This window comes from Haliotis rubra, unplaced genomic scaffold (assembly GCF_003918875.1).
Source record: "Haliotis rubra isolate DU_JTF1 unplaced genomic scaffold, ASM391887v1 Scf60, whole genome shotgun sequence".
In the NCBI taxonomy this organism is placed as follows: domain Eukaryota; kingdom Metazoa; phylum Mollusca; class Gastropoda; order Lepetellida; family Haliotidae; genus Haliotis; species Haliotis rubra.
The window spans coordinates 2,384,859-2,393,733 of NW_025767302.1; the positions used below are offsets into that span (position 1 = coordinate 2,384,859).

Below are 8,875 nucleotides of genomic sequence, written 5' to 3' on the forward strand. Positions count from 1 at the left end.
GAACATACCATTGCAACCTTGACCTCCATGCAGATGATCAGAGATGCAAAATCTGAATGGACAACGGCACATCACTGAAATCCTAGACAGTGGTGTAGTACCACATTTTAATGACCATCCTCTGGACTCAAGGCCTGTCTTCAAGGATTACATTGCTAGGCCACACCATGAACATACCATTGATGATGTGTTACGTCAAGAGGCAGTAGCATCTCTACCTTGACCTCCATGTCCAGATCTCAATCCCATAGAGAATGCTTTATAACTCTGAATGGACAACGGCACATCACTGATGATCTCTACCTTGAACTTCATGTCCAGATCTCAATCCCATAGAGAATGCTTCATGTGTATATGTAGCTATCAACATCCTAGCTTTCATTCAGCTGATGAAGGAGTAAGAATACACCAAAAACGTTGTTCCTCATATTACAGAAGTTGACGTCCATAAATTTCCCCCCATGGACTATTTAGATAGAAACTATTTCTTGTCCATTAGGAGAGTTGTAAAATGATACTACTTGCTAGACTGGGCTGTCTCAAAGTCCTTGTACCACATTATCTGCCCTGCCCTGCCCTGCCCTGCCCTGCCCTGCCCTGCCCCCTGCCCTGCCCTGCCCTGCCCCCTGCCCTGCCCTGTCCTGCCCTGCCCTGCCCTGCCCTGCCCCCTGTCCCTCAAAGTAAAGCAAGTCTAGATTTCCTCAGAATCTCCTCCCATCACACTAGGGCTCCTTTTCAATTTGAATAGAATTATTTGTTTCTATGAAACTAACATACATTCAGATCTCTGAGAGTGAATAACAGACGTCAGGTGCCATATTTTGCAGCTGTGCATTCAAACTGTTCTGTCAAAGATATTGCCATGAAGGCAGCAAGATGGTTGTTTTCAGGTGAGGTGAGGTGAGGTGAAATTGGGTTTAACGTCGTGCTTGAGAATATTTCGCTCATATGACGACGTGCATGCGTGTGTATGTGTATGTGCGGCTGCTTGTACTAGCCCAGATTTAAGCTGGTTTTATAGTGCTAGCCCACTGAGATACCATGCCGCAGTGAAGCATGAATACCCCACTCAGACACATTATACTGATTCCGAGCCGACCAGTCCTTGTTGTACCCATTAATGCCGAGTGCCAGGCAGGGACCAACAAGTACCATATTTTAAGGTCTTTTGGTATGACGCTGTCGGGATCGAACCCGCGACCTTCCGCTCTCAGGGCGGACGCTCTAACCACTACACCATGGAGGCGCTCTGGAGTATCAGATGATGTCTTGATCAATTTTTTGATATCATTTTTAACTTCCTGTTTAGATTTTTCAAGAAGATGGTCACGTGATTTAATAGTTATCCAATCTTTGCCATGTGTCAAGGTAAATTTGGTCCATGTCTGTAACTGACAATATCCAAAAGAAATGATTTCCAAAAAGTTTTATATTTTCATGAATGCATCATTGATCACAAATCAGACAAAGTGAATTCCCTTTCAACTTTAAAAAGCTAATGCCCTATTCAACACTTCCTAATTCAACTGTACCCGAGTTGAAAGCAAAAACAGAAATTTAAATGTTTGCAACTTCGCCAGACCTTCACTAAACTGAAAATGTTTGGCAGGTAATAAAAGACAAGCTTTAAAAAAATGAAACCTTGGACTGACTGAAAGGCCTCGTGTTATCCATCATATATGGAGCCATCAACCCCATCTTACAAATACAATTTCCTGGTTAGCCTGGAACACACTATCCTACAATGTCTGGATATAAATTATTACATAATATTGATTACATAATTGAATCATGAACCTGTTGTACAAAGACAGCTCATTATTGTATCTATGCTTACTTTCATGTTTTTGTGTGTTTGCGAAACTTTTAAGTGAAACATATTTCAAAGCAGAGCAACCCTAACATAACAGAAACAGAATATATCTATGGAATATCAAATGACTCTTTGTTTGAGTAGTTTATGAAAGTTTTATAATTGTCTGAAAAAAAAACTTTTTCACTTAAAAGTTTGTCAGGCTTCTGACTTAAGTTTGATAAATGATAAGACTGTTGTTGAACTGAACTCACCTTTTCTGCTCCTTTCAAACAAATCTGCTGTCGAAATAAGTAAAAACTGCCCTAGGTTTTAAGAAGTTAATTGTCTGAAGAGTTGCTTTACAAAGATAAAAAGCATCCTTTATATAGTACTTTGTTATCGATGATTAAGTTTCCCCAACCAATTAAGTAAGCAGTTAAAAAGACCTCCACACAAACCTATTTCAGGGCAGACTAATGTTCTCAAGCTGCAGCAACCTGTAAACAGACATACCACATCATCCAGGCAGTTGCTGGTGCACGTTTACACGCCACTGTCATTTTTATCCCGAGCTTATAAAGTATTTCCTGAAAATCTAATATATCTTTGCAGCTTGAGATGCACCGAGATCTATTAAGATGATTTCTTTGAGGACAACTGTCTGAAGAGGTTTAGGCCAATCTCAAATAAAATGGTCAAATTGATGGACATAAGTTATTTCACCCTGTCTGAGGAATTGTTTTTGTCTGGAGAAGACATGCTCATCAAGCTGTGGACATGAGCATGGTAATGCAATTAAAAAACAGCAATCAAATTTAATTTGAACTGTCAGCCAATGAAATGTATTTGCTACATGTGGCCTAGCCTTGCTGCCACAGATATTCTGCTGATCCTGCGTCTCAATCCACAAAGAGTTCGAACTGTTATGAACTATTGTAACTACATACTTTAACCTAGAGCTAGGAAGCTTTTGTGGATTTGACCTGTGTGACCAACGTGGCTTATGATTTGTTGACCACTGAGCTATTTGTCTTCAACACTAAACATTCATAATGAAAACTCTTGTTGGTTGGTTGTTGTTTAACCCTGCACTCAGCAGTATTCAAGCTATATGGCAGCAGTCTGTAAATAGTGAAGTCTGGACCAGACAATCCTGTGATCAACATCATGAGCATCCATCTATGCAATTGGGATACGATGACATGTGTCAACCAAGTCAGCGAGTCTGACCACCCGATCCCGTCGCCTCCTCTTACGAGAAACATGGGTTACGAAAGACCAGTTGGCCTGAACACACTTGTAACAGATTGGCGGACACAACAAACTGTCTTTTGGTCCCTTTGAGTTTGTTACAACACTAATGCACTGTAGCTTCATGTTAACCATATTCAGATACCATCAAGATGTGCAGTGGACTGAACAAGCTTCTTGGCCAATCATCAGTTATGTTTGTTGACTACTGAGCTGTACATGAACTGATAAAAATCAACAAGAAGACAAAGTCATCAATATCCCCCGCAATGGCAAAATACTCTTCATGATTATGTCTACGAGTTATGATTATGTCAAATATTTAGGTGTGTATATAGAAAAGTGGAAGGAGAGTATTGAAAGGTTTTTAAAGTTCTGCTCCAGAAAGCAGCACTATCATCAATTTCAGGCTAAGTCAAACTTGTTGCCATGGAAACGCCAAAAATATTTTATTCAGAATTCCAAAACTACCAAAAGGCACCAGTACACCACCAGATCTATCTATGTGCCAAGTTTGGTGAATAAACTGTAACGGGGGATAAGTTTAATAGTTGCTATGGATATTAGGAAGGGTTGGGCTGGCATTAGTAATTTAGCTGGGGGTATAAATCATACATTTTTTGGGGATATGAAACAGATTTTTCTTACCGGTGTTTGCGGGGACATGCGGGTTACGGCTGTCGCAGGTTGTTTGGTTTAGCTTGCCGTTTCGGCACAGCGATTGGTTGCACGCACTGGAAGGTTCCATTCTAAGGGTAGGGGTGTGCTCCTCGCTTAGTGGGACAGGCCCGCTATTGCGCATATATAAGGAGCCGCGACAGGTGTTTTATGGTCTGAGTTGGAGACACCCGAGGATAGGTGAGCCCTTGTTTGGGACCGAAACAGCTTCCCAGTTGCTTACTGCGATAAAGTAGAATTTGCTCCGTGACGGACCAGTCCTTGTTTCGAGACAAAACAGTTGACCCCCCTCTCACGGCGAAGCACTTAGGAGGGTAGGCATAGGTATAGGTGGGTGGGGGGAATAAAGGTATTTAGTTTTTAGGGATATATTTACATAGATATACAGGGTAATGGTTAGGAAGTGGGAAGGACGGGTGGTTTTATAAACTAACTACCGCTGTTAAAGACAGCTGTAGTATGCTAGATTTATCTTAGGTCGGGATTAGGTGGGGATCGTGTTTGTTAATTTAAGGTAGATTTTTGTTGAAACTTCCCAGAACTATATTTTGTTATGTTTGGAGTTTGTGTTTTGGGGAAAATAAAATGGAGATATAAATTTTGTCTTATGTCCTGAATCGCAAGGCTGCATCTCGTAACTGGGAAACAGCGTGGAGGAGAATTCTGCTCACGGATTTACGGATTTATACCTGGAGCATACCCTCTTGTGGTAAACATGCCAGTTGAAAGGGAAAAACACAACGCAAAGTATAATCACACATTGAACATGTAGTTTCCACAAGACAGAGCAAACCACGCCTGTTACAAAACATTGAACGGTTTTAGAGTTCTGCTCCGGAAAAGAGCACTACCACCAATTTCAGTCTAAGTCGAACTTGTTGCCATGGAAACGCCAAAAATATTTTATTCAGAATTCCAAAAGTACCAAAAGGCACCAGTACACCACCAGATCCATGTATGTGCCAAGTTTGGTGAAGAAATATTGAACGGTTTTAGAGTTCTGCTCCGGAAAAGACAAATGTGCACGGATGGACGGACGCACGCACGCACGGACGGACGGAGTCCATTTTAATACCCCCCGCAAAACGCGTTGCAGGGGATAATGACCACTCCCCTTCACGTAATTTATTATCATATTTTTTTTCTTATTTTTGTGTACAGAATTGGTGACCCCCCTACCTCTCCAGAACAAAATGGGTGACCACCCCTTAAAATCATCATCACCCCACCCTAGCCATAAATTATTAACAGTCCCTTACTGACCGTAAACTGAGCTATTTTAATCCCTGGCTGTTTGATGGACACATACAGATCCTGTTGACCACTGAGCTGGTTTCTGACCACAAAGCTTCTTGCTAATCATCGGTGATCATTGTCGACCACTGTGACATCCCGTTATCATCACAGATGTGACTGCCCCTCCCCTAGTCCAGCTGATCTCTTGAGGTAATCAGCAGACAACTTGATTGTATTCTACAAATCATTCAGTGCTCCTTGAGCTGCCTTCAGCAAACTTGCAAACTGTACCACGGGCTCCGATGGGTGAGTACTGGTGAGTTCCTACACTCTACAATCCAACAATGGTTACACAGGCTGATTCCAGTGAATCGGTTGAGCAAGCTGGTCACTGATTCTGGAAATGATTCTAAAAATTGATATTCACATAAACACCTCCATTATGTTTGAAGACTGTTTAACCAGGGCATAGTGTTGAAAAAACATAGACGAGATAGTTAAATCTTCTGTTTGTGTGATTATTTGGTAACATAATGTGTTGATGACAACAGAAGGTGAAACTAAAATCATGAGAAACCTCATTTCCTTTGACATTCCCTTTGAGAGATAAGTATGGATAAGTGAACCATGTTTTTTTAACTAAAATCCATCATGGTTGAAAACCATGAAGAATGGAGGACACAGACGTCCAGTGGTTGACGAGCAGAATTTTAAGGTGCACAGGTCATACCAGGACTTTGAGTCCGACAATCAATGCCTCTGTGATGCTATGGTGCAGCATCACTTGCCCCATCAAGTCATTGGTCATTGATGATCAACTGGTCGATCAAGCAACTACAAAACTGGCACTAAATGCAGCGGAATTGTATCCACTGAATCTGCTGTGGTTTATCTGACATGAAGAACAGAGATTTCCATGCACTGTATGCATTCAAGCCTTCAACAAAAGAAATGAGCATGTTTGAAAATGGTATGCTATAAATTTGATATTTTTTTTAACATTATACACTGAGGCAAAGCCTCTGTGCAAGAAAAGCTGTCTTCAGTAGAGGTTGCAATTTAAAAAATATAAAAAATGACCTACGTAATAAATGCTCACCATAAATGAAAAAATAGAAAAAAAGGATGATAAGCAGGGCAAAACTGGAATCCTAACCAAGGACCAGTGAATCATGGTACAGTCAAGGGAAAGGAAACAATTCTGCACAACATATTGAAGTCCAAAAGATCTTCTTCTACCTCATGGCAGACAGAAATCAGAAATCAGTTTTAAAAGTCACATGTATTTCACAGGATTATAGTGAGTGAGTGAGTTTAGTTTAGTTTTATGCCACACTCAGCAATATTCCAGCTATATGGCAGTGGTCTGTAAATAATCAAGTCTGGACCAGACAATCCAGTGATCAACAGCATGAGCATCGATCTGCGCAACTGGGAACCGATGACATGTGTCAACCAAGTCGGCAAGCCTGACCACCCGATCCTGTTAGTCGCCTGTTACGACAAACATGGGTTACTGAAGATCAATATTCTAACCTGGACCTTCACGGGTATTCACAGGATTATACAGTGATCCAAGGGTTGGTGATAAATAAGAAGAGAGTCTACAATAGTGATGTCCGATATATCAGGGTAATGTTATTACATGAGACTCCACTGATATATCCCACTTAAACTACATTATATTAGATATATAATTAACATTATATCATCTATAGTTATGTCAGTTTTTTTATTTGGTAAAATGTATGTTCAGAATTACTAGTGAAATACTGGCTGAGAGCAAACTTCAACAACAACAACAACAATTTAATGTAAACATAATGATTTTGTTTTGAACACCACCACACTCACCCCTCTACCCCAATTTTGGCCTAATTACTAAATAATTAATTAAAAATTGTTCAGTGAAAATGCTGGATTTCCAAATAAATTGTCTCAATTTCCCTTACAGAAAAAACCCCATTGTGAGTCATTGTGTTAGAAAACATTCCAGCCCCAATAGGTCCTTGCAAATTTTGGTAATGGCCCCAATATATGACATTAAAGAATTAAATCGAATTGGTTATAAATGATGTGTTCTTAAATATTATGACATAAGCAGTTTGGAGAAAGGGCAAGAAAAACTTGCCTTATACATAAGCTGAGCTGATACCCTACCCAAAGTTTGAAGAGAACAAAGTTCCAGTTACCATGAATTTTCAGCAAGTGAGTGGGTCAGTGAAAGAGTAATGAGCTATTAGACTTCAAGGACTTACGATTTTGCACCAGGATCCATTTTAATATCGGTTAACAAACTTGTGTATACAATTTAAGATCAACTTATGCTCTTAACCCAGCACAATAAATACCACACTAACACGAAATGTTAAAAACATACACTGACCATTAAGAAAACTCAAATTGATGGGAATTTTTCCGTTTCAGATCAAAAGCCAAATGATCAGAGTCACAAAACATCTTCTTCAGATCAGGAGAATCATTATCGAGCACACAAAGTAAACATGTGACCTGGTTTACAAAAAATAACCAAATTATACAGACATTTATTTTTTAGTTCTGTACAATGTTTTTCCCTATTTACTTCGTCTTGCTGAAAAGACAGATTGATCCGGCTTCCTGCACTGTATCAATAATGGCAAGTTTGGTCTGAAGCAGCCTGATTGACAAGAAACGCTACATTCTACATCACATGTGCTATTTGTTTCAGGAGGATAGCCATCCAAATTAAGGGTTGAAAAACTGTGTTAACAATCAAACCTTGTTCTAGCAGGTCTTGTTTACAGAAGCAAAGATCACAGGAAGAGGTGACTGATTGAGTATTGTTTTACGCAACATGAAGCAACAAGATCTTCACAAATTACTCATTTTTTGGAGCGAACCCATTCTTTAAAAGTGACAACTGCTTTAAGCACTTGGCTAACTCACTCAAGCATAAAGACAAATAAAAAGAATTCCATTGTGCAACAAGAACTTCACATATTACAGTCACATTGGGAGCGAACCCTGGCCTTCATAATGATACTGGTGAGTGCTTTAACCACTTGGCTAACAAACTCAAGCATAAAACAAACAAAAGATTTGTGGTTTTGCTTTGTGTTAACTGAAGTCTCAACATGTCTGTGAAAAATACCAATTTTTTTAAGACATACATTGAGTTACTGACAGAATTCTACATCAGAGGAGAATGGGGAGGATTTAAACTGCAAAATAAACCCAAAACTGAGGACTGAACCTACATAAAACATATGTCATATCAGAAAATACACAAAGATATGAAAATACGCTTGGAGAGGTCAGCATAGACTAATGCTTAGTCTCTGAATATATACTGAGAGAAAGAAATAAGGATCACAGGACAATGCAAACGTTCCTTTATTATTTTCCAGTTTTCATCACTACAGCGCTATTCAAAGCTGGTGATGAAAGCTGGAAAATATTAAAGGAACACTTGAATTTCCATGTGATCTTTTATTTATTTCTCTCAGTATATATAATTTTGATAGTAACAAATCAACCCATTTAAATTGAAAAGGAGCCCCAGTCAGATGGAGAATTCAGAACCTGAAGAAATCTAGACTTGCTTCATTTAGGGCATTAAGGTTGCAAGGAGGGCTAGGCAGTTGGGAAAGTAATGTAGTTTAGGGACTGTGACACAGACTGTGGTCAGCCCTACAACTGTTGGGGCCAGGGATGCTGGATTTATTTGAGTCATTGAGTTGTTGTTAGCAGTATTCCAGCTATATGACAACGGTGTGTAATAATTGAGTATGGGCCAGACAATCCAGTGATTAACAGCATGAACATCGATCTACACAATTGGGATATGATGACATGTGTCAACCAAGTCAGCGAGCCTGACCACCCAATACGGTTAGTTGCCTTACGACAAGCATAGGTTACTGAAGATCAATT

General features: G+C 39.7%; 1 protein-coding gene across 1 annotated transcript in view; it reads right to left on the reverse strand.

Moving 5' to 3' along the window:
- LOC124255454 (focadhesin-like) overlaps positions 1–8,875 on the reverse strand; it is a 531,258-nt gene that overhangs the window by 275,188 nt on the left and 247,195 nt on the right. The window lies entirely within an intron of this gene.